Genomic DNA, 16,136 nt, shown 5'->3' with positions numbered 1-16,136 from the left:
CTTTGTGATATGTGGGGCATGACTGGCCCAAGAAGTGAGGGGAGATGCAAATTTTAAGGTGTTTTGTTGTCTTGATTTAATCTTGTTGTCCTAATCAGTTTCAGTTCCTAGTCTATTCTGCTGTCTGTTTGGAGGTCTGTTTAGCCAAGTTAGGTTTTGCAATGTATGCATTGTTTTTTGAATGAAACTTAGTTTCCTTAAGCATTGCCAGAAAACTGTTTTAGTGGAGGAAAGACTGGGGCTGCTTTCTGCCTTCATTAAGGAGATTTTTCTCCTTGAGGGGAAATATTCTATTTTGCTTCTTTTCTTATTCTGTGGACTATTTTATTCTGGGGAGGGGCGCCTTCCTACACTATAAAGTATGGAATTGAATGAAATGAGATGTTTCTTTCTTGCAAACAAATATGAATAGATGGTAGAGATTGTCAACCAAAAAAGACCAAATCCTAAAATGCCTTGTTCTTTTTGGTCTCTGTAGGTGAGCACCATAGTTTTCCTGCTTAGAAAGAATTAATGTCTCTCAGAACAATTCATTTTGCATGTGGTGGTTTTGCAATGTATTATTGGCTTTGCGACTGTCTATGTCTTAATTATTTTCTAATGTGCCTCATCCGGGTCATTCCCCTCCCCCCATTTATTGGATGGATAGCAAACACCTAGTCAAAAACTTAATTCTTGTAATCTGCCCCTTTTAAAAAGCTATTCTTGCATATGGGCGTGAAAGTGTAAATAAACCTCAATTAGAGTCAGTTTGTTCGTTTTCAAAGCCATGCACTCATATGAGTAAAAAGTGTAATAATCAAAGCAAAAATAAAACCTATCCAGCTTGAAGAACAAAATCCATGGAAGCAGAGAGCTGGGAACAAAGGAACCTAAGGTCCTTTCCTTTGCAAAAATTAGTTTTTGCAAAGGAAAGTTCTAGCAAAAGGCCCATGCAAACAAATGAAGACCTACAATGCCAAAACACCTAGAGTACCAAGTTAGAAGGCCAATTTTTTTGTAAAAACAAAGCAAAACTAAACAAAAGTTACTGCACAGATTTGGTGGCAGTGGTGAAGTAATCACCACAGTGATGAAGAGTTCTTAATTGTTTGCACTTTGTGCAAATGGCAGTGTGGTGGCATCTTCAGCATTAGCTGGGTTTCCCTTGAAAATCCTGAGATAGCATATTAATTTGAAGGTGACTTCATGAGATTAAAATACCTATTCAGTAAGGCTATATGGTTCAATCACTCATCACTCTGAACTTGCCCAAACATGCCTCTGCTATGATGTGTAGGTGCTTTTGCTCAGTTGGTTATGAGTCTTATGACTTGTTGCATCACAGTGATGATTCTCCTGACTCTGTCAGTGCTCTTCTATATATATATAACAGAAGACAAGAGGAAAGACAGCAAATAAACTTGGCTACATCCATGTGCAAGAATGGCCTTTAAAAAAAGGGGGGGGCAGATTGCAAGGGTTTAGACAAGGTGTTTGCTAGTCATTCGATATGGAAGGGAATGACCTGGGCAAGACATGTTAGAAAATAAATAAGATAGACAGCTAGTCGCAAAGCCAATAATGTGTTGCAAAACTGCTACATTGCAAAAGCTTCTGCTAGAACCCCCCTATCAGGAATGGCTGCCTTTTTCTTTTCTGGTTATTTATTCAGGAAGATCAATCTGACATTAAATTTAGCACATTTCCTCATTGGTAATTCACAGTAGAACCCAGCCCTTCTTGTAGTAATAGAAAGAGTTGTTGCCACAGTGATCTCTGTCCATGCTCCTCTGTATATTGCACTACAGAAAATCAGGGGCAAAGATTGAGAAAATAAATATTAGGCAAAGTTTGCAACATATCCAATGTCACTGAACCACAAAGTAAAATTAGAGTTCCCATATCATTTTATGATGAGCTTGCAAATGGCCTTCCCATAATCCCAGAAAGTCTCTGGATGAATTCCTTTGTTTCTGGCAACATTAGTTCAAGTTGGTACTGAAATGTGGTGACAAGTATCATTTTGCAATATTTAATCTTTTTAAAGTGTCAAGTTTACTTTTTGGAAATGGTGGTATGGTTTTTAGTTTTTACTGTGGGTCTACCCAGTTTTTGGTTTTGACTGTAATCAGTTTTGACATTCCACTTCAGGTACATCGTGCATAGAAATCTGATATATCTTCTGGCTGAAATTTGTCAGGTTTTAGATAGGTAAACCTGTCTATCTATTTAGGTCAACTAAATTACTGTAATTCTGTCAGTTTAAAAAGTTATAATTTAGCAGAATAGAATAGAATAGAACAGAACAGAACAGGTTTCCACATGTCCAGCGGTCTGATATTTGGTAGGATTCATTTTCTGAGAAATGTGGACAGTGTTTTCAAATGCTGTCCAATTATAACAAAGTTAAAGGTACTTGTTTAGGTTCAGCCTAAATACTGAAGTTTCAGATTACCATTATTTGGCTCTGGCTCCAACCTCTGAATCAGACTGAAACAAATTAGGCTACTTTTAGAATCATCAAATCAAGATACAAACCATATCTTGTGGTCAGTACATGCCCCAACTTCAGTAATATGAGAAAATATAAAGTTCTGAGGTGATTACCAAGAAGTTAAATTCAGTAAAGTGTCCTATCTTGAATGCAGAACTCAAAAGTCAACCACCTTACTGATATATCTCTGAGTTGAAGAAAATTCCATAAATCAAATAAATGGCAAAACTGCATTCTCCTTCCTTCTTCCAGTTTTAGTTGCATAGCTTGAATGCAGAGAAAATAACAGTAGTAAGGCCACTTACTACTTTAATCTCGGTGATGTTTTATTTATGTTGCTAAAATATTGTGTCCCCCAATCCCTCAACTTCAGTAGATTTTTAAAATATAAATTTTGAAGGAATGAAATAAGGGTCTGGATCTCTGTAGACAAGATGGAATAATTTCCTGTGGTAGCTTATGTGCACTTATTGATCCAAACACACACCTGTTTCTTATGACAAAGTTCAAAGGTCATCAGAATCCTGAGGGATGCAGTTTTCACTCCTGTGTCTGACTGCAACTATCAGCTTGATTGTCACAGTGACCTTTTAGTGATAACTTTTGCATGTTGATGATTCACTAGGGAAGAACAGCCAACAAAGATCTTTGCTGGAACTTTACTTGTGGGGATCAGCAAATCCAGAGAGGACAGGCTGTAAACTTAAAGTAGGAAGTGGGACATAATGAAACAATGAAAACTAGTTTTCCTTCTGAAAACTTAAAAGATTTAGATTCATGTGATGCCATAAAGTATTATCTTAAAGCAATTAAGGCAATTGTCATTTGTAAGTAATAAACCAGAAAAATGGATAATAAGAAAAAATAAACTTTTACTATAACCATAGATAAGTTTACAATCATATTTACTGTAGAGGATATCAAAAGATTATATCCTTTTTTGTGTTCTTTGTCATTGCACTTTTCTTTTTTATTCTCTCTTTCTTTGTTCTCTCCATTTTATATTAGTTTGTGTTAGATTCTATGTTCTCTTTAATACTTTTAATAAAACTTATTTAAAAAACAAGTAATAAGCTATCTTTAAAAAATGATAGCATATTGTTAAAAGATGTGCTTTTGGTGTTTAATCATAGACTTCACAAACAGCTTAGATAAGTCTGAGCTTTAGCTTTTCATAACCAGCAAATTAGCCCTTCAGAAACAGACATGACCAGCATTCAAAGTGCATGCAGTAGAAGGAGTCACTATTGACAAAAAAACTAGCGAAGATGAGATTTGAACCAATAGAAAGGAATAAGAGCAAGATAGTGGAGAAGAGCTTAGAGATGTTTCTGTATGACACTTCGGTTCAAATGTTTATTTAGGTTTGGAAAAATGCATCCAAGATACAGAAGCTTGGGAGACCATTACGAAGAAACTTTGGAAAAATACATAGACACTTATGCAATTACTCTGCTAATCAATGTAAAGAATAATTCCTGCTTCTTCACCTGATTAAATTAAATTAATTTGAAGCCAGCACATAAAATGTCCATTTATCAAATTCTCATTCTGTCAGTGAGCTAGGACACAAATTGATCTAATTAATGGGAAGAACTGCCAATTCTGAAGAAGATATTATCTATGTGACCCTTGCAGTACTGTTCCTAGTAGGAAGCCTTAGTTAAACCTAAAACTAACCAAATAGTTAATAACTTCCCTAATGAGGAAATGATCTACCTCTTGCAATCAGCAGTATTCATTGCAAACCACAATGATTCCAAAATAATGATACATGGGAACTACTGTCATCGGAGAACAGCATTGGTTAATACTCATGTACGTACATGGTGGCATTTGCATGATGATATCAGCCAGGTTTCATCATTGCCATCCCCGCCACTACCACCTGCCTTACTACCTCTGCAGAGACTCAGGAGCATACACTCAGAACCAATGGATCTCACCTATTCTCAGTCCTATAATGCACTAAGTTAGTTCACCAAAGACAAAGCAAGATATAACATGATTACCAACAATTTCCATCTCCCTCCCTAAAACACAACTGTTTGAGGCTGAAGTTAAGAATGGAAAAGCCATGGTGAAGGACGGGAGAAGACTGCTTGAACCTTTTCCTGAAATTTATTTCACAGCAGGTGAGGCAGTCAAATGGTCAGGCCTTAAATTACTGATGGCTTTAAGTTTAAAGCTAGCATCTTAAACTGTGCCCAGCAGACAACTGGTAGTCAGTGCAGTCTTTTAGTTCTGGCATGATATAATCTCTGTACCTTGAATTAATTAGCTGCCTGGCTGCAGCATTTTATATCAAATGTTTTTTTTTATTTCAAAAAACCTTCGTATAAAATACACTGCAATAAAAGTCAAGAAAGATTGCAATCATGGATAACTGTCACTAAGTATGAACTTTCTAGAAGAATTGCTGTTGGTGCACTAGCTATGATTATACAAACTTCCTCTACATAACAGCCAGCGTGTTAAATTCAACGACAGCAGAAGGAGCACTCTGCAATTGTGAACTGGCTCTTGCATATCAAGAAGAGGCTTCCCCTCAATTCTGAGTCCAGCTTTCTTTTTACAAATAATACCTCTGTCTTGTCTGGATTTTATTTCAGCTTGTTCTTTCCCATGCAGCCCATGACTGAGTTTAGGCAACATTCCAGATTACTTGTTCTTGGCAGTAAATGATAGGCAGTAATAGAATTGACGGGCCTCAGCATACTGGTGGATCCTCATCCCAAGGATACTAAAGTTGATAGTAGTGAAAGATACTAAGAAGTCTACAAGAACTATTCAAGTCACATTTCCCTCATCTGTTTTCTGGATAAAGTCATCCACTAATGTGACAGTATTATATCCAATATCATAATATGGTTGCTGAAAGTATCCTGGGCAATTTTCCTGACTTGTGTTTTGTTTTGTGATGAGTGTCAAGAAATACATTTGTTTCCATATGCCTAAATAATTTTCTGTCCCATTAAAAATATCTGCATAATATATGCTGTCCAGTTAAATAAACTATAGTGAAATGAGAACACTAAAAATAGTTTGTTCAGATAGGTGATTCCTAGTGCTATGAATCAAAAGATTCCATCTTTTCTCCTTAGCAGATTTAGATTTTTCTGTTTTATGAAAAGAAAAAAAAAGACAAAAGGAATTGAGGGGAAAATGTCAGGATTATCAATAGAAGGAAACATGTAAAATTTCACAAATTTATAAATGTTCAGTGGTGATTACAGGTAATTCTTTACTTATGACCACAACTAAAGGCAGAATTTCCATTGTTAAGCAAGGTGGCTGTTAAATGAGTCATGCCCAATTTTATGACCTTTTTGCCAAGGTTGTTAAGTAAATCGTGGTTGTTAAGTGAAATGAGCTTTCCTTATTGACTTTGCTTGTTGGATGTCAGCTGGGAAGGTGGCAAATGGTGATCAAATGACCCTAAGATGCTGCAATTGTCATAAATATATGTCAGTTGCCAAGCGCTTGAATTTTCATCATGTGACAATGGAGATGCTGCATTGGACTGGATATATCACTTTTTTCTGTGTTGTAGTAGGTTTGAGTGGTTGCTAAACGAATGGTTGTAAGTTAAAAACTACCTGGATGCAATAAATTTTATCTGGAGAATCAACCTAGAACTAAGGAGAAATTTCCTGACAGAACAATTAATCAATGGAACGACTTGCCTCCAGAAGTTGTGGCTGTTCCAACATTGGAGGTTTTTAAGAAGAGATTGGACCACCATTTGTCTGAAATGATAGGGTTTCCTGCTTGAGCAGGGGATCAGATTAGATGTCCTCCAAGGTTCCTTCCAATTCTGTTATTGGTTACCCTGACTTCTAACTATTTCCATTTCTTCTGCATCAGTACCACACTGGAAGTCTTTGTTTAGTGTTTGCTCTCTGAGCTTGCCGTTTAGTGTTTGCTCTCTGAGCTTGCCATTTAGTTTCCGAACATTTCATTACCAGGGTAGATAACATGATCAGTGGGATTTTTGTGGAAGTGTCTTGGCTTATTCACAAGACACTTCAACAAAACTCCCACTGATAATGTTATCTACCCTGGTAACGAAAGTTCGGAAACTAAATGGCAAGTTTGGAGAGCAAACAACTGCCCAAATCTAAAACCCAAGCTACAAGTATTTTCTATTATTTCAAAATTATATGGGTGTAAACCACCTTTGTTTAGTGTCTATATTTATAGATTAATTGACTAGGGATTGTATGTTTTCATCTTTCTTGTGAAAAACCGCTGATCTATGCAGAGTTCATTCAGAAGAAAAAATATCCCTTTAAAGAAGGGGTAGCCAACCTTTTGATACCTACTGTTAGATTCGGGCAATAACGAGGCAGGAGACCAGGATAGTGACAACAGCTCTTTACTATATGGTGAACCCAGCAGCCCGGGCTGGGAAAACCCTCTCTTTATATACAGTTTAGCCAGAGGCTTCATCCAATCAGCAACGTGCTTTTTCCCGCTCAGTTTTCCCTCCACAACTCTTAAAGATACATTACACTCCTTCCCTCCCAGAGAACATTTTACCAATATTTACATAGAATTTACATCTTATTTTTCAACGTAATCACGCAAGTAGACTGGGCGTCTCCTGACTCTCTCGGACCTGCGCAATTCATTTTCTGGGAGTGAGTCGAGCTGACCGGAGGGACTGTTTGTTCCTCTCAGCTCCTCCTCTAGGCCATCCGGCCCTGGATTATTTGCAGAGTCGTCCCTGCTGTTTTCAGGAGGAACCGGTTGGCGTCGCTGGACCTCCTGGAACTCAGATAAGTCCCGCGTTTGCCCGGGTTTGAGTCAGCTGTGGATTCAAACATTGATAGTCAGGGCCTGTTTCATCTGATTCTGATTTACGGTTATCGTTTCCTTATTTGGTCTATGTGGCGCTTCCATACCCGGCCATCCTCTATCTCTACTAGATATGATTTTGGTCCTGTTATCTCTAGGATTTTCCTGCTAACCAGGTCGGGCCTCGCTGTAGTTGTGTGCCCACACTAGGTCGCCTACTGCCATCCCTCTTGTTTTACCGTGTGCCCTTTGTAACCGTCTGGTGTGTAGTTTGGGTTTAACGGTCTAGTGGGCACCTAAGCTTCCGACCCATTAATAGCTCTGCTGGGCTGCGGCCAGTTGTTACACAGGGGTTCTGTGTTGGACTGCTAGGAATGTATCGATTTTGTTTGCCAATCGCCTGGCCTGATTCTGGACAATGCTTCCTTTGCGCTCCGAACGAAACGTTCTGCAAGGCCGTTCGTCGCAGGGTGGAAAGGCGCCGAGAGGACATGCGGATGCCCTCCTCTGCCAAGTACCCTCAAACTGGGTTGCCGTGAATTGCGGGCTGTTATCGGAGACTAAAGTGTCGGGTAACCCGTGGGTTACAAATAGGTGCCGTAGGACTGAAATCACGGCCTCGGCTGTCATGGATCTCATGAGAATGATTTCCAGCCATTTGGAGTAGGCATCGGCTACTACCAGAAAGGGTTGGCCGTGGAAGGGGCGGCAAAATCGATATGGATCCTAGACCAGGGCCCTGGGGTCTCTCCCATTCCCGAATCGGGGCCGTTAGGGGTAGCGGTCTGGACTCCTGGCAGGCCTGGCATTTCCCTACCCTTTCAGCAATTTCCGTGTCCATTAAGGGCCACCACACATAGCTTCTCGCTAGACCCTTCATTCTCACGATCCCTGGGTGGCCTTCGTGAAGGAGCTCCAATACCTTTTCCTCAATTTCTCCGGGATCACCACTCGATCCCCCATAGCAGGCACCCCTTGAGCTGAGAGTTCCCACGTTTTTACAAATTCTTTAAAATGCTCGCCCGGCGCAGCGGGCCAACCTCTTTGTACCCAACCAATTACAGTCCTTATTGTAATGTCCTTGTATGAAGCCCGGGCCACCTCTTTGGATGTGACTGGGCCAGAGTCCAAAGAGTCAATTAGCAGAACTGGTGTCCCGGAGTGGGGTCTTGATAGTCTCTGGTAGCGGGCATCTGCTCAGGCGTCTGCATGCCTAATTCCTTCCTGGCCGGTGTAGTAATTTGTAAGAATACGCTGCCAGGAAGATAGTCCATCTGGTCAGTCTGGGCGAAAGTGCCACGGGCGTTGGGCGGTCGCCTGCCAACAGGCCTAGCAGAGGTCTATGGTCCGTGATGATTTCAAAATCACGACCAAATACATATTCATGGAATTTCTTTACTCCGGAGACTATAGCCAAGGCTTCCTTATCAAGCTGGCTATAATTCCTTTCAGCTGCTGACATGGTTCGGGAGTAGTATGCAATAGGGGCTTCTGTGCCATTTGGCAACCTGTGGCTGAGCACAGCCCCCACCCCATAGGGAGATGCATCGCAGCTTAACACTAATGGCAGCGTGCCATTGTATTGGATAAGGAGGCTATCACTCGATAGGAGATTCTTTACCCCTTCGAATGCCCTAGCTTCCGCCTTTCCCCAAGACCATGCAGCCGTCTTTGCTAGTAGTTTATGAAGCGGCTCAGCTACTGTTGCCTTATTTCTTAAGAATACCGCGTAGAAATTGACCAGACCTAAGAATGCCTGTAACTCCGTTTTGTTCTTTGGAACCGGGGCCTTCCTGATGGCCCGTACCTTGCTTTCAGTGGGGTGAATCCCTTCCCTGTCTATCCAGTAGCCCAGGAATTCCACAGATTCAACCCCGATCTGGCATTTGTTCAGTTTAACTTTGAGACCGGCAGACCGGAAAATGCCCAAAACTTTTCGCAGCCTTACCCTAATTCCTCTAGACTCTCAGGGGATACCAGTACATGGTCAAAGTATGGTCCCACCCCTGGTAGTCCCTGCAATAGACGCTCCATTAGGTTCTGAAATAACCCTGGAGCCACACTAACCCCAAACTGTAACCGGGTACACTTAAAAGCCCCTCTGTGAGTCACAATTGTCTGCGCTTGGCTGTGCTGCTATCTACGGGCAGCTGTTGATAGGCTTGGGCCAAGTCTAGCTTGGCAAAACTTGCCCTTGCCCCATTGAGTGCAGTAAGTGCTGTACCACCGGACGGGTAAGCACTCTTTGCAACGCTTTGTTAAGCGTTGCCTTATAGTCAGCGCAAATCCGGACCGACCCGTCCGGTTTGACTGGGGTGACTATAGGGTCTCCCACTTAGCATGGTCAACTGGCACTAGAATTCCCTGGTTTACTAGCTTGTCCAGTTCCCGGTCAATCCTGGGCTTAAGGGCGAACGGGACCCTCCTAGCCTTTAGGCGGATAGGGGCAACTTGGGGTCTAAGTTAAAGAAATAGGGGTCCCCGTGTACTTGCCCAGGCAGTCTCTGAAAACGTCCCCAAATTCCTTCATGAGTGCGTCTTTGAGGTTGACTTCGTTTCTGAAGATTCCAGTCACTCCCATGCCCAATGCTCGGAACCAATCCAGTCCCAACAAGCTTGGCAGGGTCCCATCGACTATGGTGATGGGCAGAGTTTTCTTGTATTGTCCATACTCGACGTGGACGGACGTTACCCCTCGAACAGGGATGCGATTTCCTTGGTAGTCTTGTACCTTTAATTTCTGTGTTTTCAGCTTGCGCTTTGCGATGGCGGGTAAGGCTTTCACGAGGGTGTCCCAGGACATGATCGTGATCGCTGAGCCGGTGTCCACCTCCAATCGGCACGGCACCCCCTCAATCTTTGCTTTCGTAAAGATTTTTTTTTCTAGGCGTGTTGTTGCGTGACCCACTCTCACGACAGTCTGATTCAACTTCGCGCCTTTTTTGAATTGACCAATCACGGGCTGCTTCGCCGTTCCCGCGCTCTGGTTGGTCAGTTTGAATTTTTGGCGGGAAGGTTGGGGTGCTCGACAGACCTGTGCTAGGTGCCCCTTCCTTTCGCACCGCCGACAAGTCGCATCCTTGAATTTGCATTGTTGTCGTTGGTGTCGCCCTCCACAACTCGCGCAGTCACCCCGGTCTTCTTTCTCCGGCCTCCCGGTGTGGAAGACTCCTTCCTCCTCCTCACCGTCCGACTCGGCCTGGACCTCTTCATTGTGGACCGGGGTTGATTTCGCACCAGCTGTTGGTGCGACCTGCTTTTGTAGGGTTTCCGCCGCTTGGGTAGACATCTCATTAGCCCTGGCTTCATCCAAGGCGTTTGCCAGCGTTAGTTGCTTTTGGACAGCAGCCGTCGCAAACGGATGTCCCTGACCCCACGAATGAGTTGCTCCAGCAATGCCTCTTCCAAGTCTCGGAACTCGCAATGGTTCGTGGCTTTCCTCAGGGCTGCCATGTATACGCTGATGGACTCGCCCTCTTGCTGCCTACGCTCCCTGAATTCGTACCGTTGCACATACTTGGGCGTTGGTGCATAATGGGCTTTCAATAGGGTCTGTAGAGTCTGCCACGGCACCGACTGTACGGCGTTGGCTCGCCAACGATTCTGCGATGTCGAAAACCTCTGGACCGCAGTGGCTCAGGAAATACGCCGCTTCCTGTTGTCTGAGACTCCTTGGAGTTCGTTCGCCTCGAGGAAACACTCGAAACGAGCCATGTATGACCCCCATTTTTCCTTAGCTGGGTCGAATGGCGCTGGCGGTGTGTAGCTGGACATCGCTGCTTTCCGCCCCTTGTTTGCTGGGTTCGCGTCTTCCTGGTGACTTCAGCTTTTTTCCTGGCGCTCTTAGCCTCGAGATCCCACCTTCGTCGCCAGTGTTAGATTCGGGCAATAACGAGGCAGGAGACCAGGATAGTGACAACAGCTCTTTACTATATGGTGAACCCAGCAGCCCGGGCTGGGAAAACCCTCTCTTTATATACAGTTTAGCCAGAGGCTTCATCCAATCAGCAACGTGCTTTTTCCTGCTCAGTTTTCCCTCCACAACTCTTAAAGATACATTACACCTACCGCCCACTTTTGTATCTCTGTTAGTAGCAAAATTTTCTAACCGCCCACTGGTTCCATAGTAATGCACTGTGTATCATCGTCTGCGCATGCCTCTCATGCATCGTGGATTGGGTTGGGGGGGCGCCGGCTACCAGCTCTGGTTGTCTGTTACAGCTGGGTGGTGTGGGGGGAGATGCGCGAGCTATTCTGGGTCAAGGCTCTTGTTTGCGGTCGCACTATAGCGCCATTTAGTTTCACTTACGTAACGTAAACTAAACTTATGGTGATACAAATAGTATATTTCCAGAAATTTAAGTTGTCACGGGGAATTTTATGAAAACCTAATGAAAATGTTTTTAAATAATGCTATGAAATTTTTTTAAAAAGTCAATTAAATTAAAGAAAAGGAAAGTGCTTCAGTATTGGAAAAAACCCCTACCGCCCACTATGAAAGCTGGAACACCCACTAGTGGGCGGTAGGAACCAGGCTGACTACCACTGCTTTAAAGTAACATTATTTCCATTGCTGATAATGTATGGATGTGATAGGATGCTGTTATAATAGAATATATGCCATAGGAGAGATAAATAGTATTATGTCACATTTGTACAAGGGCTTAACTGCAGTTTGTTGTTGCTATTATTTGCAAAGTCATGTCCAACCCATCGCGACCCCGTGGACAACGTTCCTTCAGGCCTTCCTGTCCTCTACCATCCTCTGGAGTCCATTTAAGCTCACGCCTTCTGCTTCAATGACTCCATCCAGCCACCTCATTCTCTGTCGTCCCATTCTTCTTTTGCCCTCAATCTTTCCCAGCATAAGGCACTTCTCCAGTCAGTGAGTCCTTCCTTCTTATTAGGTGTAACTACAGTTAGGGCACATGTAAATCAACTATTTAGAAAGGCTATCGGGTTCAATTCTCCAAAAGTGCATTAATATAGGATGTTTGCAGTTATATACACAATGTAACAAAATTCCAATCCTATTAATACTTATTGAGAAGTCCCATTGAATTCACTGGGACTTACATTTGAGTAGATGTGCTGAAGAATGCCCTGTAAATTGGAGCTTTTGGCACAACCTGCTTAAATAATCTGTTCAAGGTTGTGTGAAGATCAGATGTTTGCTCAGCCTGAAGCCCTTTGTTTGCATGTAGGGTAACAGATTAGTTTTGTACCTTTGCTCTGCAGATGTTAGCAATCTGTAGGCTGAATCAGCTAATCCTGGGGAATTTTTGTTTATGCATAATAACATGGAAAAATTTTGTAATGTTTTATACCTGACTTCTGAGCTTCTTATAGAGAATAGTACTGTCATCTGCATATATTTATTGTCAGAAATTTAATATATAAATCATTGAAACTATAGCTATGATTTTTATTGTATAATTACAGGCATGCATGATGCAACCATTCCACTCTTTCAAATGCCCCCCTCTTGCCCCCCCCAAAAAGACAGTTTAATAGGAAAAAACAACTGCATGATGAACATTGTGTTTCTAGACACACAATGTCCTTAATAATTTACGCTAGATAGTAAACACTGCTAGTTTATAGAGAGGCAGTTAGGTTAATGTATTGAAGCAAAAATAACTAAAAGTCTAAGACTAAAACTATGTCACCTTAAAAATATGGTTTTGTGGACTACAGTTAATCATCAATTGCCAAAGAGAAATACTATATATGAATATGGCTTCTGCCCTGATGCTAAGAATGTAGTTATCTAGGTAAATGTTTCTCAACTTTAGCAACTTTAAGATGTGTGGCTACAGAAATCTAGGAGTTGAAGTTCGAATATCTTTGTTAAGTTTGGGCAATGACGAGGCAAGAGACCACACAAGTGACAACAGCTCTTTAGTTTATTGTGACCCAGCAAAAGACCAACAGGAAAAACCCCTCTTTAAATACTATTTTGGCTGAGGCATCAGCCAATCAGCAACGTGCTTGTTCCCGCCCAAACTTCCCTCCTAAAGTTTAAATACATAACAATCTTAAGGTTGCCAAGGTTGAGAACCATTGATTTGAGTGGAAGTTCTATTTTCAAAATGGCTTTCTCTTATGAGATAGTCTTCAGATGTTTTCAGTCCTAGAAAATAGACCAGACCAAGAATCACATTCAATGTAAAATGTCTTTTATTAGAATGGCTATGGTAACAAAATCTTACACATCTGAATGTGCTTTTCCTCCTCTTTCTTTAATCTTCTTGGGAGCTGGGGTAAGGAAAGGGAACTTGTCTTAGATATTTTCATAAATTTCTCTCTTTACAATGATGTTAAGTTATGTTTAATTGGAGATTATCTTTCTCCATCAAGGTAACCCTTTCTACTCTCTACAGATTGGTTGGGATTGCAGTTCCCAGAATTCTCAGCCATTAGGCCCAAGAATCACTTTGGCTTGAAATTCCAAGAATTGAACTTCCAATATATTTAGAGAGCACTAAGGTGTAAAGGCCTGGTTTGCATGGCCACTAAACAAAATGAGGTTTGGTGACTGAGAACAGCTATCAATACACAAAAGGATTTCACAATTCATAAAGAATATTTCTACTGAATTATCAAATGCCTTGAAACAGTGCTTTGTTTTCTACTAAAATTTGTTTTGAACTGCAATTTTTATTACGACAGAAAAAAGTGTTAAATACACGAAGAAAAAAATGAATAGACCTGAATATAATTTTATAAGATCCTGTACTATATTTAATTATATCTCTCTGTTCCTTTTCTCTTTTAGTGGGATGTTAGACAAGGCTTTGGATCCCCTGGCATGGAGAAACTTCAAAGCTGGAGAATACTGGCAACTTATCAAAGGTCTTAATAACAAACAGTCAGTGTTGGCTCTCAAGACTTACATATTTATTTTTATAAAACTACCCCCTAGAAAGGAGAAGTTGAAAAAGAATAAACAAAGAATCACTATTTGCTGAATCATTCCTTTGGAAGTTAAGAAAAAAGAGGTTTATTAAATTTTGCTGAGAGATTTGGCAAATTCCAACTGCATCCTTCCCTGACATGGCATTGTTCAGGTGTGTTGGTCCAGAATTCCCAAAATTCTTTCAGTCATGCTGGCTGGTGAATGTTCAGCATAGATGATCTGTTGGGTTTGCTGTTCTCAAAATACTTACATGATCATTCTTTTTATGGATCTGAGGTACTCCACATATCATCAAAAGGTAGGCCTGAATAATAAGATTTCCTTGTTATTTGTTTGCAAATATAATACTAATAATTTATTAAACTTGTATGCCACCCAACCTCTACAACTTTGGGGGAGGCAGGTAGTGGATTTCAAATCCTGGTGCTACCAGCTTGCTATCGGGAGCGTGCAGCACTTCTGCACAAGTACAGAGCATTTTGATGACCTCTGGGTGGGTAGGCAGAGCCTCCCACGCTGCTACTAGTTTGCCCGAACTGGGGCAAACCGGTAGCAACCCCCCCGGGGGAGGGACTCAAAACAATTAAATAAAGTACAAATAAAATAAAATAAGGTGAAAGGTGACGTGTAACAAACCAGATGGAATCAAGTGAGAGGTCTCTCTTTCCACACCACAGGTAAAAATCCAGTTCTTCTTTGCTGTTCTGAACAATGGGAGGGAGGATCCAGACCTTGGGGGAATATCATTCCAAAGGGGAGGCCATGCAACTGAGCAAGTGACTTTCAAGATCTCAATAGATGGTGGTATTTAATCAGAGGAACCAGAGCATGCCATTTAATCTGCCTGCAAGACAGAACTGGCCAGTCAGATACTATTGATAGAGATGAACCCCTCAGTAGGATGTAGGGTATGTGCAAAATAATCTCTTATGCCTTGTTAAAGCAAATAATGTATGAACCAGATTAGAACTTCCCTGATATCAGGTTATCAGAAAATGATACATTTATAAAAACTGTAACCCAGGATATGACTTTATTGTACCATGTGACCCTGTATGTCACATCAAAGCAGGGGTGGGTTCCAAATTTTTTTACTACCGGTTCTATGGGCGTGGCTTATTTGGTGGGTATGGTTTGGTGGCCATGTGACTGAGTGGGCGTGGCCAACTTGAAGTCACTCAGGGCAAGGTGGGGTGGCACCTTGCTGTGAGTGACATCAAGTTGGCCATGCCCACTCAGTCACATGACCAATGCTGCAGAGACAGGGTGATTTCTCCCAGAGGACAGCCAGAGCTTTGCCGCCTCCTCTTTTCCTCAGAGGAGCTGCCTCCAAGTCCTTGCGAAGGGACACACAATGGGTTTTATCTTACTTTTAAAAGCCTTTTTTGGCTGAAGAAATGATTCTTTTAAAAGTAAAAAAACAACAACAAACCTCTGATGATCGGGGAACCGGTTTGGGGGCGTGGTCAGCCAGCCATTACTACCGGTTCTGTGAATGCCAGCAGATTTTTACTACCAGCTCTACAGAACTGGAGCAAACCGGGAGCAACCCACCACTGCATCAAAGTCACATGAGTGAAGGAATATTACACTGTCAAAGTTTTACTTTCACAGGTAAAAAAGTTTCAGACTTTTGGAATTTGGGCCGTGAATTCAGAAAAATGGAAAGATACCAAAGTGTAATATTTCATTTCACATTTTTTTTTATTTTATAGAGGACAATGCAAAGGCAATAAAAGAAGCAAAGGTATACACAAGCTTGTCAAAGGCAATTTGTTCCTGCTGGTTGCCTGCAGTTTGGAAAGCAGGAGAGAAAGTCCTGCAAAGTGAAGAATCAACAATTCTTCCCAAACCAAGAGGAAACTGATTTAGAAACTGATTTCTCTATCCTTTTAACAATTGGTGTGAACAAAGCCTGGAAGCCTGGTGCCTGGAAGCCGT

This window comes from Ahaetulla prasina, chromosome 6 (genome assembly GCF_028640845.1).
Source record: "Ahaetulla prasina isolate Xishuangbanna chromosome 6, ASM2864084v1, whole genome shotgun sequence".
NCBI classification, from domain to species: Eukaryota; Metazoa; Chordata; class Lepidosauria; order Squamata; family Colubridae; genus Ahaetulla; species Ahaetulla prasina.
The sequence above is the reverse complement of the archived record's forward strand: the minus strand, read 5'-3'. Positions refer to the sequence as shown.